Here is a 19,996-nt window from a genome sequence, read left to right as displayed (position 1 = left end):
TCTGGCAAAGGCCCTTGAAGTTGAGGTCTCAATACAACTACAGCACTACCTCTCTGCCAACAATCTGCATGAACCCTTCCAGTCTGACTGGATACAACTACAGCACTACCTCTCTGCTCAACAATCTGCATGAACCCTTCCAGTCTGACTGGATACAACTACAGCACTATCTCTCTGCCAACAATCTGCATGAACCCTTCCAGTCTGACTGGATACAACTACAGCACTATCTCTCTGCCAACAATCTGCATGAACCCTTCCAGTCTGACTGGATACAACTACAGCACTATCTCTCTGCCAACAATCTGCATGAACCCTTCCAGTCTGACTGGATACAACTACAGCACTATCTCTCTGCCATTAATCTGCATGAACCCTTCCAGTCTGGTTAGATACAACTACAGCACTATCTCTCTACCAACAATCTGCATGGACCCTTCCAGTCTGACTGTATGTAGTCTGAACTATCTCTCAACTACAGACGGCTGGTGGCACCTTAATTGGGGAGGACGGTCTCATGGTAACAGCTGGAACGGAATAAATGGAATGATTTCAAACACATCAAACCCCATGGTTTCCATGGTGATACCATTCCATGTACTATATTCCATCATGTATCCATCTCTGACATGGTGGAATAATACTGATGGGAACATTCATGAGGTAGTGAATGTTTTTCATTTCAACAACTGTTACTGATGTCTCTTCCTGGGGATTTATTTTTTATTTTTTTAAACCTCATTCAGCTCAATCCACCCATCCCCTGATGGTGCCAGAGAGAATAAACTGTATCCCCAAACTCCCAGTGATGTCTGCTACCAGGCCACCAATAGGTTTGTATATGTCACATGAAATCATATTGTTCATTTGAACTTATACTAAATTATAGTTTTATAAATCAGATTAAATATTTTTTTTATAAACAGAAAACTCGCAGGAAGGGACATCAGTAACAGTTGTTGATGGTGCCAGAGAGACTAAGGGGATCATAATCTGTATCCCCAAAACTCCCAGTGACCTCTGTTACCAGGCCAACAATAGGTTGCTAGGCAGGTTGCTAGGGAGCAGGACACCTGACAGTCCTTCTGCCTGCTCAGGTCAGAGCCTCTCCCAGTCTCTCTCCCAAGTGGACAAGAGTGATTGATGTTGTTATTGAAACGTGTGCATTTACTGTGTGGTTGTTACTGTGGCTAGTTGTTAATAGTAGTTGATTCTCTGTGTTATATACAGTCCTTTGGTTATGTCACTATCTCCTTATACAGCCAATGTTACTATTGCTCTTATGCTATTCCTCATTCAACTTCATGCTATGTTTATCAGTATATTCCTTCGTATCTATTGTCTGAACAGAACCACATCTATTTTATATGTCCTCTGGAAATAAAGTTATTTAGTGTGTGTAACTCTCTGTGAGGTCGCCTTATTCCTGACCCGGGAAAGCTGTCAGTGAATCACAGAGCAGCCCAACGGAGAGCCGCTCTTTCAACAATGTATCAATGTCATCGAACAACGCTATCCCATTTTCATACACATTAAGCTTAATGACTAGAAACACAAATTAACTCAAATGAAACACCGACACAATGCCAGTGGTTTCAAGGTTAGAATCAATAAATGCATATTCTATTCATCTGTTTAATCATTAAACATTTTGCAATATCCAAATCCTATATCAAATCGAATTCCAGAGGTTTGAATGTTAGAATCAACAAATGCCAATTGTATTAATCTGTTTAATAATTACATTTAAATAGAACTTGGTTTCTAGTTGAGACACTCAGCGCGAGTGTCTCATTGAAAAATGCAAGATATGACATTTCTCAATGGAGGGGGTAAGGGAGGAGTTATCTGGGAGTTGAACTAATTCCTTTATGACAGAAAATAGCATTTTGGGGTTCCTCTACCATTTGCAATGAGATTGGTATAGTATAACGTGTGTGCGGTGTTCAGTGCCTCTTGTGTGTGCAGTCTGGTGATATGCCAGGACCTGGGCATGAGCAGTTAGCTTTGTTTTTCCTCTAGCGATCTCCAGGTTGCTCTCAGCAGCTTCATAGAACGTAGATCACTGTTAAACCATGATGCAGAGCGTTTGTTTGACTGAATTAATATGACATTGCCTTAAATGCAAGTTAGATGTAAAGTTTAAATTCTCACTCATTACAAATCTGCACTAATCAGTCAACATATGTTTTCCTTCGTACGTCTCAATATATTCTTATTTAATGAAAGATATTTAAAAAAAAAAACGTTTGTTCTGGAAATAAAATACACTTTTCTCTCAACTGCGTTACCCACTCCGAGATGGTAGATGGCGATGTGGGTCTTTCAGGCGATGCTGCCAGTGTGACGTATAATCTAGTGGACGGACGTTTCTTCAACAACAACAGCTAGTCAGTTATCTCGGTAGCTTGCTAGCCAACATAGTCGAACCAATAAAGCTCTTTAGACGCTTTGTGTTTTAAACCCACATGTCGTTCAGCTATTACCACTTTTAATTTCATATTTACGTTGCTATCTAGCTATATAAGCCAAGATAGCCCCACACTAGGGGCTTGTCGCTAACGCTAGCTAGTAACATCCCCTGACCATGAGCTCACCCAGGCTACTTCGCCTCCTGTAAAAGAAGAGGAGGTCTGCTGGACGAAGGAGCAACTGAACATTGTAGTGAAGGAGAGGAGGATGTTACAATACAAAAACAAGTAGAGGGTGAGGCTGTTACCGTCAAAGAAGAAGAGAAAGACGTTATAGTGAAAGAAGAGGAAGACGCGTTCAGAGTGAAAGAGGAGGAGGATGTTACAGTGAAAGAAGAGGAAGACGCGTTCAGAGTGAAAGAGGAGGAAGATGTTACAGTGAAAGAGGAAGAGAAAGAGGAGGATGCCGTTTTAGGAGTGAAGAAGGAGGAGGGAGAGATAACTGTCACATTGAAAGAAGAAGAGGAGGATGCTGGAGCTCTGATTAACACCAGTAAGGACAGTCTTAATAACCGGGGCACAAACTGGTTTTAAAACGGCATTCTACTGAATTTCTATGCTTGAATATGTTATTTAATGTAAGAATTGATAAAACTACACTGTAAAATGTATATACCACCAAAGAGCGGGTCACCAACAAAACGTTAACAACGGATTTGCACGCAAATTCACAACTTTAATGTCTCACAGAATGGACTTGTCCGTATCGATGCTCCAATTCCATTGTATTCTATAAGAAATAATTTGCCAGCTGTGGTCCATATGTTCAGCTGAGGAGTGGAGGCTGTGTGTGACCAACAAGATATAGCTGTGGTCCATATGTTCAGCTGAGGAGGGAGGCTGTGTGTGGACCAACAAGATAAGCTGTGGTCATATTTCAGCTGAGGAGGGGAGGCTGTGTGTGGACTCAACAAGATATATCCTAAATGAAACTTCGTTTGATGTGTGTGTCTATAGAGCTCACTTAACTTGTTGTCCTAAAAAAAATGAAAGTCGATAGCTCAGGTTTGTTTTAGCCATTCCTATGGGGGAAATTTGTATTTTGTATTTATTACGGATCCCAATTAGCTGCTGCACTCTTCCTGGGGTCCGAAAAGTAAGGCAGTTATAAAATGTTACATTACATTACAATACATTCATAACAGATTTCACAACACACTAAGTGGAAATGAAAGGGGAAATGAATGGGGTTTTGGGATGAACTCAGAGAATAAGGTGGTGAGGTTAACACAGGCTTAGGGAGATCTTACACGTTTTGTTCTATAACATAATATCAGTCAGTTAACATGACCTTTAATGAATAAATGTGTTTGTTTTGATTACATAAATGCTTCAAAATTCACAAACAGTTACGTTAGCTGATGAAAATTGTCTCATAGATCAAAACGTATAAGATCTCTGAAGCCTGTGTTTACCACGAAACTTATTTTCGGCATTCATCCAAAACCCCTTTTTTTTTTAAAACCATTCATTTCCCCACAGGCTTTGTCCAATGAGCCATGGTGGAGTTAGTGACTACAAAAGACGCCATTACTATTGCTCTCTATAGTACCCCTCGGGGAAGTATATACCCCAAAAAGACGCCATTACTATTGCTCTCTATAGTACCCCTCGGGGGAGTATATACCCAAAAAAGACGCCATTACTATTGCTCTCTATAGTACCCCTGGGGAGTATATACCCCAAAAAGACGCCATTACTATTGCTCTCTATAGTACCCCTCGGGGAGTATATACCCCAAAAAGACGCCATTACTATTGCTCTCTATAGTACCCTCGGGGTATATACCCCAAAAAGACGCCATTACTATTGCTCCTATAGTACCCCTCGGGGGAGAGTATATACCCCAAAAAGACGCCATTACTATTGCTCTCTATAGTACCCTCGGGGAGATATACCCCAAAAAGACGCCATTACTATTGCTCTCTATAGTTCCCCTCGGGGGAGTATATACCCCAAAAAGACGCCGATTACTATTGCTCTCTATAGTACCCTCGGGGGAGTATATACCCCAAAAAGACGCCATTACTATTGCTCTCTATAGTACCCCTCGGGGGGAGTATATACCCCAAAAAGACGCCATTACTATTGCTCTCTATAGTCCCCCTCGGGGGGAGTATATACCCCAACAAGCAGACGTCTAAATAATGTAATGTTGGAGAAATAAAATAAATAGGAAGTGTTATAGATGTTACATGAAATGGACAAACAACATGGGGAGACTGAATGTCTGAGTTTGTAAGTCTTCAAAACATGGTCAAAAGATGGATAGCCACTGTTCTGATCAGTTCAGCCTATAAACATGACATTATCTATTATTATAGAGCTCTGATCAGCCTAAAACATGACATTATCTATTATTATAGAGCTCTGATCAGCCTAAAAACATTACTATTGCTCTCTATAGTACCCCCGGGGGAGTATATACCCCAAAAAGACGCCGAATTACTATTGCTCTCTATAGTACCCCCTGGGGAGATATCACCCCAAAAAGACGCCATTACTATTGCTCTCTATAGTCCCCCTCGGGGGGAGTATATACCCCAAAAAGACGCCATTACTATTGCTCTCTATAGTACCCCTCGGGGGGGGGGAGTATATACCCCAAAAAGACGCCATTACTATTGCTCTCTAAAGTCCCCCTCGGGGGAGTATATACCCCAACAAGCAGACGTCTAAATAATGTCATGTTGGAGAAATAAAATAAATAGGAAGTGTTATAGATGTTACATGAAATGGACAAACATTATGGGGAGACTGAACGCCTGAGTTTGTAAGTCTTCAAAACATGGTCAAAAGATGGATAGCCACTGCAATGGAAAGGCTTGGCTCAACACATCAGTTAACATTTAGAAAAGATAGTCATGTCCATTATTACTTCAGAGATGAAGTGGGCCACCAACAAAACGTTATTAACAATGGATCAAATGCAGCCTATAACATTGACTGAAATAGTTAGTAATATATATTATTATAGAGCTCTGATCAGCCTATAACATGACATTATCTATTATTATAGAGCTCTGCTCAGCCTATAAACATTATATATTATTATAGAGCTCTGATCAGCCTAGAGCTGGGCTTTACGGAAGAGTGTCCAGAAAAAATACATTGCTTAATGAAAAAAATAAGCAAACACGTTTGGTGTTCGCCAAAAGGCATGTGGGAGACTCCCCAAACATATGGAAGAAGGTACTCTGGTCAGATGAGACAAAAATTGAGCTTTTGGGACATCAAGGAAAACGCTATGTCTGGCGCAAACCCAACACCTCTCATCACCCCGAGAACACCATCCCCACAGTGAAGCATGGTGGTGGCAGCATCATGCTGTGGGGATGTTTTTCATCAGCAGGGACTGGGAAACTGGTCAGAATTGAAGGAATGATGGATGGCGCTAAATACAGGGAAATTCTTGAGGGAAACCTGTTTCAGTCTTCCAGAGATTTGAGACTGGGACAGAGGTTCAATGACCCTAACCATACTGCTAAAGCAACACTCAAGTGGTTTAAAAAAAATAAAATGTAAATGTTTAAGGAGAAACATTTAAATGTCTTGGAATGGCCTAGTCGAAGCCCAGACCTCAATCCAATTGAGAATCTGTGGTATGACTTAAAGATTGCTGTACACCAGCGGAACCCATCCAACCGAAGGAGCTGGAGCAGTTTTGCCTTGAAGAATGGGCAAAAATCCCAGTGGCTAGATGTGCCAAGCTTATAGAGACATACCCCAAGAGACTTGCAGCTGTAATTGCTGCAAAAGGTGGCTCTACAAAGTATTGACTAGTTATGCACACTCAAGTTTTCTGTTTTTTTTTGGTCTTATTTCTTGTTTGTTTCACAAGAAAAAATATTTTGCATCTTCAAAGTGGTAGGCATGTTGTGTAAACCAAATGATACAAACCCCCCAAAAATAAAAATGTATTTCCAGGTTGTAAGGCAACAAAATAGGAAAAATGCCAAGGGGGGTGAATACTTTCGCAAGCCACTGTAAATACAGGTTTAGAACCTTTGAAACAGCACAGTTAAAAATATAAAATATAAATCAAACTGGATGGGCTTCAGAGATAGGACTAAAAACAAACAAAACTATTGTAAAAGAAATGAAATGTATATAGTATGTAGAAAGCTTATGTAGAAGCTGGAAGTAGAAGCCTAAGTATTGTGTCCATTATTTTACTCAAATTTTCAAAAATATATTTTAAAAAGAAAAGAAAACTAATTCAAGTCAAAATTAATTACAGATTTCTTGATTTATCTGACATTAATTCGGCCTCTTTTGAGGAAGTTGGTTGTTGTTGGTTGTTGTTGTTGCTATGGCGTCTCAAGAGGGACAAACAGTAATATTGCCACTTTTTTTTAATCATTTTTCAAGCGAGGGTCTTTTAAGGGGGTATGCGAGGCACAGGTGTTTGCTTCTCCTAGTGGAGTTCTGAAAGAGCCAACTCAACCTAGTGTGATACTCTATTACACTCACCACGGTTATTTTGAATGGAGAAATGTTGTGAAAAATGGCTTTAGGTTACTGAGGGATCTAGTCTAGATTGAACCTAATAGGAAGACAGTTTTATCATGTGGAAGTTTCATTCAGGTCTTTCTGTTTAACTAAATACTCAGTGTTTCTTTGCCAGGAGAGAGACCAGACTCTGACAGCGGGAAGAGTCCTTCAAAGGAACCAGACCCAGAAATGTCCAAACCAGCAGGACAACACCACTGTTCCCACTGTGCAAAGAGTTTTACCAAGTTACAGAACCTAAAAGTGCATGAGAGGACACACAGAGGAGAAAAGCCTTTCCACTGCTCTCAGTGTGGAAAGAGGTTTACCCGGTTAGAGAACCTGAAACAGCATGATAGAATACACAGAGGGGAGAAGCCTTACCATTGTTCCCATTGTGAAAAGAGCTTTTAGGTCGTTAGGCACCCTGACAACGCATGTGAGAATACACACAGGAGAGATGCCTTACCACTGTTCCCACTGTGGAGAGAGTTTTAGGTGGTTAGGGAGCCTGAAAACGCATGAGAGGACACACAACCAAGAAAAGCCCTACCAATGCTCCCAGTGTGGAAAGAGATTTACAGAGTTAGGGTCCCTGAAAATACATAATAGACTACACACAGGAGAGAAGCCTTATTACTGCTCCCTATGTGGAATTAATTTTACCTGGTTAGCGAGCCTGAAAACACATGAGAGAATACACACAGGAGAAAGGCCTTACCACTGTTCCCACTGTGGAAAGAGCTTTAGTAGGTTAATGAACCTGAAACAGCATGAGAGAATACACACGGAGAGAAGCCTTACCAATGTGCCTTGTGTGGAAAAAGTTTTACCCAGTTAGGGAACCTAAAAGAGCATGAGAGAATGCACACAGGAGAGAAGCCCTACCAATGCTCCCTGTGTGGAAAGAGTTTTACCAAGTTAGTTGGCCTTAATAAGCATGACAGGACACACACCGGAGGGGAGAAGACCTACCACTGCTCCCAGTGTGGAAAGACATTTAACTGGTTAAAGCACCTGAAAGAGCATGAAAGAATACATACACAGGAGGAGAAGACATTCCACTGCTCTCATTGTGGAAAGACATTTTCCCAGTCAGAGGACCTGAAATCACATGAGAGAATAGAGAGGCTGTGTTCTGACTTATGTTTTTGACTGAGAGTTTGTGTTTTTGTATATGTCACATGAAATCATATTGGTCATATGAAAATATACTAAAAGTATAGTTTTTTCATCTTGAGACATGTCTCAAATCAGATTAAATATTTTAAAAAACAGAAAACTCGCAGGAAGGGACATCAGTAACAGTTGTTGATGGTGCCAGAGAGACTAAGGGGATCATAATCTGTATCCCCAAACTCCCAGTGACCTCTGTTACCAGGCCAACAATAGGTTGCTAGGCAGGTTGCTAGGGAGCAGGACACCTGACAGTCCTTCTGCCTGCTCAGGTCAGAGCCTCCTCAGTCTCTCTCCAAGTGGACAAGAGTGATTGATGTTGTTATTGAAACGTGTGCATTTACTGTCGGTTGTTACTGTGGCTAGTTGTTAATAGTAGTTGATTCTCTGTGTTATATACAGTCCTTTGGTTATGTCACTATCTCCTTATACAGCCAATGTTATTATTGCTCTTATGCTATTCCTCATTCAACCTCATGCTTTGTTTATTAGTACATTCCTTCATATCTATTGTCTGAACAGAACCACATCTATTTTATATGTCCTCTGGAAATAAAGTTATTTAGTGTGTGTAACTCTCTGTGAGGTCGCCTTATTCCTGACCCGGGAAAGCTGTCAGTGAATCACAGAGCAGCCCAACTGGAGAGCCGCTCTCTTTCAACAATGTATCAATGTCATCAGAACAACGTCATCCCATTTTCATACACATTAAGCTTAATGACTAGAAACACAAATTAACTCAATGAAACACCGACACAATACCAGAGGTTTGAATGTTAGAATCAACAAATGCCAATTGAATTAATCTGTTTAATAATTACATTTAAATAGAACTTGGTTCTATGCGAGTGTCTCATTTGAACAATTCAAGATATACACATTTCTCAATGGAGGGGGTAAGGGAGGAGTTATCTAGGAGTTGAACTAATTTCTTTACAACAGAAAATAGCATTTTGGGGTTCCCCTCACCACTTGCAATGAGATTGGTAAATTAAATAGAACTTGGTTGTATTTGAGACACTCCGCGCAACTCAAGTCCTTATTGGATATCAGGAAGATACAACCTTAAAGAGAAAACGAGGAGAACTAAAATAACTAAAAAACTAACTCCCTTTTTCTCTGTGGATTAATCATCGGAGTAGAGAAACCATTTTGTTTTTTGACTCGGATCAAAAATTCTACAAAAGAACCAGCTAGAAAGAAAGACCATATGCATGTCAGGTAAACAATAACAACTCTATGTTTAATCTCCCAGGACAAACTAGCTAGTAACAGCTATCTAGCTAAATGTCTATGAATGTTTCATGTGTGTTTCGAACCTGCCCCGAAATGAACATAACTGATTCACAGTTGATTTTGGTATTTTAACCTGCTGGTCATATTCGCATCTGGTGGGGATCGACTAAATCATCATGTGCATCATGGCCTTGTGGTTTGAGTGTCCACCTTGAGATTGGAAGGTTGGGAGTTCGATCCCCGGCTGAATCATTCCAGACCGTAAAAATGGGACCAGGTGCGTCTATGCACTCAGAATTAAGGAAATAGTAAGACCTTGAGATAGACTAACTTCCTGTCCAGGAGATAGGTTCCTCTTACTATACTGTGGTACTCTAAGAGTCCTGTCCAGGGGAAGTACTTGTACATCAAGCTGTCTCATGCTACAGAAACAGGAGATCGGCTCATTGGAGCAGGAGCCGTTCTGGGTCAGACCAGCCAAGGCTTGTGAAAGGCTACTTACACACTTACTTGTATTCAGTCAATCAATGTTCAAAATAAAATACACATTTCATGAATCAAGATTTTAAAGAAAAACAAATGTAGACCTATTTTTGAGGAAGCTTTAATCTAAACCATTAGCTTTCATCTAAACCATTATATTTCATATAAACCATTAGCTTTCATCTAAACCATTAGCTTTCATATAAACCATTAGCTTTCATATAAACCATTATATTTCATATAAACCATTAGCTTTCATATAAACCATTATATTTCATATAAACCATTAGATTTTGTGTGGCATAAACAAAAACACAAATTGTCAGTCAAAAAGACAAGTCAGAACACAGTCTCTCTATTCTCTCATGTGATTTCAGGTCCTCTGACTGGGAAAATGTCTTTCCACAATGAGAGCAGGGGTAGGTTTTTTCTCTTGAGTGTGTCCTCTCATGCGTTTTCAGGCTCGCTGACCAGGTAAAAGCCATTCCACATTGGGAGCAGTGGTAAGGCCTTTCTCCTGTGTGTATTCTCTCATGTGATTTTAGGTCCTGTGATCGTAAAAATGTCTTTCCACAGTGGGAACAGTGGTAAGGCTTCTCTCCTGTGTGTATTCTCTCATGTGTTCTCAGGCTTGCTAACCAGGTAAAAGTAATTCCACATTGGGAGCAGTGGTAAGGCTTCTCCCCCGTGTGTATTCTCTCATGCATTTTCAGGGACCTTAACTGGGTAAATCTCTTTCCACACTGGGAACATTGGAAAGGCTTTTCTCCAGTGTGTGTGGTCTCATGCTGTTTTAGATTCCCTAACTTGGTAAAACTCTTATTACACTGGGAACATTGGTGTCGCCCTGCTGGTTTGGACGTCTCTGGGTCTGGTTCCCCTGAAGGACTCTTCCCGCTGTCAGAGTGAGAGTCTGGTCTCTCTCCTGCCAAAGAAAAACAGAGTATTTAGTTAAACAAAGAGCTGAATGAAACCTCCACATGATAAAACTGTCTTTCTATGAGGTTTAATCCAGACTAGATCCCTCAATAACCTGACACCAGTTTTCACAACAATTCATCTTTAAAAATAAACTTGATGAGAGTTTAAAAACAAATGATGTAGAGCTCCAAATCTAATCTTGCTCTCATGGTATGTCATGTTTTAGGCTGATCAGAGCTCTATAATAATAGATAATGTCATGTTTATAGGCTGATCAGAGCTCTATAATAATAGATAATGTCATGTTTATAGGCTGAGCAGAGCTCTATAATAATAGATAATGTCATGTTTATAGGCTGATCAGAGCTCTATAATAATAGATAATGTCATGTTTATAGGTTGATCAGAGCTCTATAATAATAGATAATGTCATGTTATAGGCTGATCAGAGCTCTATAATAATATATATTACTAACTATTTACATTTACATTTACGTCATTTAGCAGACGTTTATCAGAGAGACTTACAAATAGGTGCATTCACCTTATAGCCAGTGGGATAACCACTTTACAATTGTTTATTTTTTATTATTTTTATTTTTATTTTTTTTTTTTGGGAAGGTGGGTTGGAGTAAAGGGAGGGGGGGTAGAAGTGTTACTTTATCATATCCCAGGTATTCCTTAAAGAGGTGGGGTTTCAAATGTCTCCGGAAGGTGTGAGTGACTCGCTGTCGCGTCGTAGGGAGCTTGTTCCACCATTGGGGTGCCAGAGCAGCGAACAGTTTTGACTGGGCTGAGCGGGAACTATGCTTCCGCAGAGGTAGGGAGCAGCAGGCCAGAGGTGGATAAACGCAGTGCCCCGTTTGGTGTAGGGACTGATCAGAGCCTGAAGGTACGGAGGTGCCGTTCCCCCACAGCTCCTATTTCAGTCAATGTTATAGGCTGCATTTGATCCATTGTTAATAACGTTTTGTTGGTGGCCCACTTCATCTCTGAAGTAATAATGGACATGACTATCTTTTCAAAATGTTAACTGATGTGTTGAGCCTTTCCATTGCAGTGGCTATCCATCTTTTGACCATGTTTTGAAGACTTACAAACTCAGGCGTTCAGTCTCCCCATAATGTTTGTCCATTTCATGTAACATCTATAACACTTCCTATTTATTTTATTTCTCCAACATGACATTATTTAGACGTCTGCTTTTTTGGGGTATATACTCCTCCGAGGGGGACTATAGAGAGCAATAGTAATGGCGTCTTTTTGGGATATACTCCACCCGAGGGGTACTATAGAGAATAGTAATGGCGTCTTTTTGGGGTACACTCCCCGAGGGGTACTATAGAGAGCAATAGTAATGTGTCTTTTGGGGGTATATACTCCCCCGAGGGGTACTATAGAGAGCAATAGTAATGGTGTCTTTTGGGGTATATACTCCCCCGAGGGGTACTATAGAGAGCAATAGTAATGGTGTCTTTTTGGGGTATATACTCCCCCCGAGGGGTACTATAGAGAGCAATAGTAATGGTGTCTTTTTGGGGTATATACTCCGCCCGAGGGGTACTATAAAGAGCAATAGTAATGGTGTCTTTTTGTAGTCACTAACTCCACCATGGCTCATTGGACAAAGCTTATGGGGAAATGAATGGTTTAAAAAAAAAAAGGGGTTTTGGATGAACGCCGAAAATAAGGTCCGTGGTAAACACAGGCTTCAGATATCTTATACGTTTTGATCTATGAGACAATTTTCATCAGCTAACGTAACTGTTTGTGAATTTTGAAGCATTTATGTAATCAAAACAAACACATTTATTCATTAAAGGTCATGTTAACTGACTGATATTATGTTATAGAACAAAATGTATAAGATCTCCTAAGCCTGTGTTAACCTCACACCTTATTCTCTGAGTTTATCCCAAAACCCCATTCATTTCCCCTTTCATTTCCACTTAGTGTGTTGTGAAATCTGTTATGAATGTATTGTAATGTAATGTAACATTTTATAACTGCCTTACTTTTTCCGGACCCCAGGAAGAGTGCAGCAGCTAATTGGGATCCGTAATAAATACAAATACATATTTCCCCCATAGGAATGGCTAAAACAAACCTGAGGTATCGACTTTCATTTTTTTTAGGACAACAAGCAGGCAAGTTCTATAGACACACACATCAAACGTTTCATTTAGGATATATCTTGTTGGTCCATACACAGCCTCCACTCCTCAGCTGAACATATGGACCACAGCTGGCAAAATTATTTCTTATAGAATATAATGGAATTGGAGCATCGATACGGACAAGTCCATTCTGTGAGACATTGAAGTTGTGAATTTGCGTGCAAATCCGTTGTTAACGTTTTGTTGGTGACCCGCTCTTTGGTGGTATATACATTTTACAGTGTAGTTTTATCAATTCTTACATTAAATAACATATTCAAGCATAGAAATTCAGTAGAATGCCGTTTTAAAACCAGTTTGTGCCCCGGTTATTAAGACTGTACTTACTGGTGTTAATCAGAGCTCCAGCCTCCTCCTCTTCTTCCAATGTGACAGTTATCTCTCCCTCCTCCTTCTTCACTCCTAAAACGGCATCCTCCTCTATCTCATCCTCCTCTTCCTCTTCTTTCACTGTAACATCTTCCTCCTCTTTCACTCTGAACGCGTCTTCCTCTTCTTTCACTGTAACATCCCCCTCTTTCACTCTGAACGCGTCTTCCTCTTCTTTCACTGTAACATCCTCATCCTCTTTCACTCTGAACGCGTCTTCCTCTTCTTTCACTGTAACGTCTTTCTCTTCTTCTTTCACGGTAACAGCCTCACCCTCTACTTGTTTTTGTATTGTGACATCCTCCTCTTCCTTCACTACAATGTTCAGTTTCTCCGTCCAGCAGACCTCCTCTTCTTTAACAGGGGGCGAGTAGCCTGGTGAGCTCATGGTCGGGGATGTTAGCTAGCTAGCGTTAGCGACAAGCCTAGTGTAGGGCTATCTTAGCTATATAGCTAGTATAGCAACGTAAATATGAAATTAAAAGTGGTAACTAGCTGAACGACATGTGACTTTAAAACACAGAGCGTCTAAAGAGCTTTATTGGTTCGACTATGTTGGCTAGCAAGCTACCGAGATAACTGACTAGCTGTTGTTGTTGAAGAAACGTCCCGTCCACTAGATTATACGTCACACTGGCAGCATCGCCTGAAAGACCCACATCGCCATCTACCATCTCGGAGTGGGTAACGCAGTTGAGAGAAAAGTGTATTTTATTTCCAGAACAAAAGTTTATTTTTCATATCTTTCATTAAATAAGATAAGCTTAATGTGTATAAAAATGTGATGACGTTGTTCTGATGACATTGATACATTGTTGAAAGAGAGCGGCTCTCCAGTTGGGCTGCTCTGTGATTCACTGACAGCTTTCCCGGTCAGGAATAAGGCAACTTTTATAAAATATTCAATCTGATTTTAGACATGTCTCAAGATGAAAAAACTATAATTTTAGTTTAATTTCATATGAACAATATGATTTTATATATGATTTTATTTACATGTGACATATACAAAAACACAAACTCTCAGTCAAAAACATAAGTCAGAACACAGCCTCTCTATTCTCTCATGTGATTTCAGGTCCTCTGACTGGGAAAATGTCTTTCCACAATGAGAGCAGTGGAATGTCTTCTCCTGTGTATGTATCCTCTGATGTGATTTCAGGCTTCCTAACTGAGTAAAATGCTTTCCACAGTGGGAGCAGTGGTAGGGCTTTTCTCCTGTGTGTATTCTCTCATGCGTTTTCAGGCCTTCTAACCACCTAAAACTCTTTCCACAGTGGAAACAGTGGTAAGGTTTTTCTCCTGTGTGTGTCCTTTCATGTGATTGCAGGCTCCCTAATAAGGTAAAAGTCTTTCCACATTGGGAGCAGTGGTAAGGCTTCTCTCCAGAGTGTATTCTCTTATGTGTTTTCAGGTTCCCTAACTGACTAAAAACTCTTTCCACACTGGGGAGCATTGGAAAGGCTTTTCTCCTGTGTGTGTCCTCTCATGCTCTTTTAGGTTCTGTAACTTAGTAAAACTCTTTCCACACTGGGAACAGTGACGTCGTTTTGCTGGTTTGGACGTCTCTGGTTCTGTTTCCCCTGAAGGACTCTTCCCACTGTCTGAGTGAGAGTCTGGTCTCTCTCCTGCCAAAGACAAACAGAGTATATAGTTAAATACTAAACAGAGACCTGAATGAAACCTCCACATGATAAAACTGTCTTCCTATTAGGTTTAATCCAGACTAGGTCCCTAACCTGACCCCAGTTTTCACAAAATGTAGTCTTAAAACATAATCTTGATGAGATTTTAAAAACAAATGTAGAGCTCCAAATCTAATCTTGCTCTCATGGAATGTCATGTTTCTAGGCTGAGCAGAGCTCTATAATAATAGATAATGTCATGTTTATAGGCTGAGCAGAGCTCTATAATAATAGATAATGTCATGTTATAGGCTGATCAGAGCTCTATAATAATAGATCATGTTTATAGGCTGATCAGAGCTCTATAATAATAGATAATGTCATGTTTATAGGCTGATCAGAGCTCTATAATAATAGATAATGTCATGTTTATAGGCTGATCAGAGCTCTATAATAATAGATAATGTCATGTTTATAGGCTGATCAGAGCTCTATAATAATAGATCATGTCATGTTTCTAGGATGATCAGAGCTCTATAATAATAGATCATGTCATGTTTATAGGCTGATCAGAGCTCTATAATAATAGATAATGTCATGTTTCTAGGCTGATCAGAGCTCTATAATAATAGATCATGTCATGTTTATAGGCTGATCAGAGCTCTATAATAATAATAGATAATGTCATGTTTATAGGCTGAGCAGAGCTCTATAATAATAGATCATGTTTTAGGCTGATCAGAGCTCTATAATAATAATAGATAATGTCATGTTTATAGGCTGAGCAGAGCTCTATAATAATAGATAATGTCATGTTATAGGCTGATCAGAGCTCTATAATAATAGATAATGTCATGTTTATAGGCTGAGCAGAACTCTATAATAATATATATTACTAACTATTTCAGTCAATGTTATAGGCTGCATTTGATCCATTGTTAATAACGTTTTGTTGGTGGCCCACTTCATCTCTGAAGTAATAATGGACATGACTATATTTTCTAAATGTTAACTGATGTGTTGAGCCAAGCCTTTCCATTGCAGTGGCTATCCATCTTTTGACCATGTTTTGAAGACTTACAAACTCAGGCGTTCAGTCTCCCCATGTTGTTTGTCCATTTCATGTAACATCTATAACACTTCCTATTTATTTTATTTCTCCAACATTACATTATTTAAACGTCTGCTTTTTGGGGTATATACTCCCCCCGAGGGGTACTATAGAGAGCAATAGTAATGGCGTCTTTTTGGGGTATATACTCCCCCCCGAGGGGTACTATAGAGAGCAATAGTAATGGCGTCTTTTTGGGGTATATACTCCCCCCGAGGGGGACTATAGAGAGCAATAGTAATGGTGTCTTTTTGGGGTATATACTCCCCCGAGGGGGTACTATAGAGAGCAATAGTAATGGCGTCTTTTTGGGGGTATATACTCCCCGAGGGGTACTATAGAGAGCAATAGTAATGGCGTCTTTTTTGGGGTATATACTCTGAGGGGGACTATAGAGAGCAATAGTAATGGTGTCTTTTTGGGGTATATACTCTCCCTCGAGGGGTACTATAGAGAGCAATAGTAATGGCGTCTTTTTGGGGTATATACTCCCCCGAGGGGTACTATAGAGAGCAATAGTAATGGCGTCTTTTTGGGGTATATACTCTCCCCCGAGGGGTACTATAGAGAGCAATAGTAATGGCGTCTTTGGGGTATATACTCCCCGAGGGGAACTATAGAGAGCAATAGTAATGGCGTCTTTTTGGGGGTATATACTCCCCCCGACGGGAACTATAGAGAGCAATAGTAATGGCGTCTTTTTGGGGTATATAATCCCCCCGACGGGTACTATAGAGAGCAATAGTAATGGCGTCTTTTTGGGGTATATACTCCCCCCGAGGGGTACTATAGAGAGCAATAATAATGGTGTCTTTTTGGAGTATATAGTCCCCCCGAGGGGTACTATAGAGAGCAATAGTAATGGCGTCTTTTTGGGGTATATACTCCGTTTTTTTTTTTTATCTTGCGTGGAGCCCCAGTTCGAGGGAGATTATCAGTGGTCTTGTATGTCTTCCATTTCCTAATAATTGCTCCCACAGTTGATTTCTTCAAACCAAGCTGCTTACCTATTGCAGATTCAGTCTTCCCAGCCTGGTGCAGGTCTACAATTTTGTTTCTGGTGTCCTTTGACAGCTCTTTGGTCTTGGCCATAGTGGAGTTTGGAGTGTGACTGTTTGAGGTTGTGGACAGGTGTCTTTTATACTGATAACAAGTTCAAACAGGTGCCATTAATACAGGTAACGAGTGGAGGACAGAGGAGCCTCTTAAAGAAGAAGTTACAGGTCTGTGAGAGCCAGAAATCTTGCTTGTTTGTAGGTGACCAAATATTTATTTTCCACCATAATTTGCAAATAAATTCATTAAAAATCCTACAATGTGATTTTCTGGATTCTTTTTTCTCAATTTGTCTGTCATAGTTGACGTGTACCTATGATGAAAATTACAGGCCTCTCTCATCTTTTTAAGTGGGAGAACTTGCACAATTGGTGGCTGACTAAATACTTTTTTTCCCCACTGTATATATTGTTGGTCCACATACAGCCTCCCCTTTAGGGTTCTCAGCTGAACGTATGGACCACAGCTGTCAAAATTCATATGGACCACAGCTGGCAAAATTATTTCTTATAGAATACAATGGAATTTGAGTATTGATACGGACAAGTCCATTCTGTGAGACATTAAAGTTGTGATTTTGCGTGCAAATCCACTGTTAACGTTTTGTTGGTGACCCGCTCTTTGGTGTTATACACATTTTACAGTGTAGTTTTATTAATTCTTACATTAAATAATATATTCAAGCATAGAAATTCAGCAGAATGGCGCCTTAAAACAAAGCATCAGTTCAACAATAGTTTGTGCTCCTATTTTTAAGACAGTACTTACTAGTGTTAATCAGGGCCTGGTTTCTCAAAAGCATCTTACTGCTAAGTTCATCATTAGAACCATTGGATGCCTTAAGATGCCTTTGGGAAACCGGAACCAGATATCCAGTTTCCTCCTCTTCTTCCTCCTCCTTTTTCGATGTGACAGTCATCTCCCCCTCCTCCTCTTTCACTCCAAAAACAGGAGCCTCCTCTTCTTTCACTGTAACATCCTCCTCCTCTTTCACTCTGAACGCTTCTCCCTCTTCTTTCACTGTAACGTCTTTCTCTTCTTCTTTCACGGTAACAGCTTCACCCTCTACTTGTTTTTGTATTGTAACATCCTCCTCTTCCTCCTCCTCTTTCACTAGAGCTTCTTTCTCCGTCCAGCAGACCTCCTCTTCTTTAGCAGGAGGAGAGTAGCTTAGTGAGCTCATGGTCGGGGATGTTAGCTAGCTAGGCTAGTGATAACTTAACCAGCCAGCTAGCTAGCTGACCAATAACAACAACACCGTAAATATGAAATTAAATGGGATAACTAACTAGACGACAGAAGTGGGTTGAAAACACAGTGGCTAATATACACGAAAGCGTCTAAAGAGCTTTATTGGTTCGGCTATTTTGTCTAACAAGCTACCGAGGTGTCTGACTAACTGTTGTTGAAGAAGCTTCTTCTTCGATGAGGTTTAACGGCGGTTGGCATCCAATTTGTTATATTACCGCCACCTACTTGACTGGAGTATAACTCCCTTATATTTTGCTTGAAAGATAATAATATAAATAATAATATGCCATTTAGCAGACGCTTTTATCCGAAGCGACTTACAGTGATGCGTGCATACATTTTTGTGTATGGGTGGTCCCGGGATCGAACCCACTACCCTGGCGTTACAAGCGCCGTGCTCTACCAGCTGAGCTACAGAGGACCAAAAATAAAGAAATACCCTACCTTCTAACGCTACACTCACAAAAAAAAATAATAGTATAAAATAAAATTAACACCACCCTACTCCACTATTTAAATATATTTAGTCCTACTTCAGGCCAACAGCCTGAAATGATGGGACATCACCACTTAACACTCCCTGTAACTCTTCTGATGTCAAGTCTCGCACACCCAAATACCGCTCTGCAGCTGCCACCACAACCTCTATTATCTTCGACTTACATTCCATCCCTGCAGTACAATTAATAACCATTGCTATAAATGTTAAAAATCCAATCTTACTGAAACATACACTACCGTTCAAAAGTTTGGGGTCACTTAGAAATGTCCTTGTTTTCGAAAGAAAAGCAATTTTTTTGTCCATTAAAATTACATCAAATTGATCAGAAATACAGTGTAGATATTGTTAATGTTGTAAATGGCTATTGTAACTGGAAACTGCTGATTTTTAATGGAATATCTACATAGGCGTACAGAGGCCCATTATCAGCAACCATCAGTCCTGTGTTCCAATGGCACATTGTGTTTGCTAATCCAAGTTTATCATTTTAAAAGGCTAATTGATCATTAGAAAACCCTTTTGCAATTATGTTAGCAGAGCTGAAAACTGTTGTGCTGATTAAAGAAGAAATAAAACTGGCCTTCTTGAGACTAGTTGAGGATCTGGAGCATCAGCAATTGTGGGTTCGATTACAGGCTCAAAATGGCCAGAAACAAAGAACTTTCTTCTGAAACTCGTCAGTCTATTCTTGTTCTGAGAAATGAAGGCTATTCCATGCAAGAAATTGCCAAGAAACGGAAGATCTCGTACAACGCTGTGTACTACTCCCTTCACAGAACAGTGCAAACTGTCTCTAACCAGAATATAAAGAGTGGGAGGCCCCAGTGCACAACTGAGCAAGAGGACAAATACATTAGTGTCTAGTTTGAGAAACAGATGCCTCACAGGTCCTCAACTGGCAGCTTCATTAAATAGTACCCGCAAAACACCAGTCTCAACGTCAACAGTGAAGACGCGACTCCGGGATGCTGACCTTCTAGGCAGAGTTGCAAAGAAAAAGCCATATCTCAGACTGGCCAATAAAAATAAAAGATTAAGATGGGCAAAATAACACAGACACTGGACAGAGGAAGATTGGAAAAAAGTATTATGGACAGACGAATCAAAGTTTGAGGTGTTCGGATCAC

This window comes from Coregonus clupeaformis, unplaced genomic scaffold (genome assembly GCF_020615455.1).
Source record: "Coregonus clupeaformis isolate EN_2021a unplaced genomic scaffold, ASM2061545v1 scaf2836, whole genome shotgun sequence".
Lineage (NCBI taxonomy): Eukaryota > Metazoa > Chordata > Actinopteri > Salmoniformes > Salmonidae > Coregonus > Coregonus clupeaformis.
Note: the sequence above shows the minus strand (reverse complement) of the source record.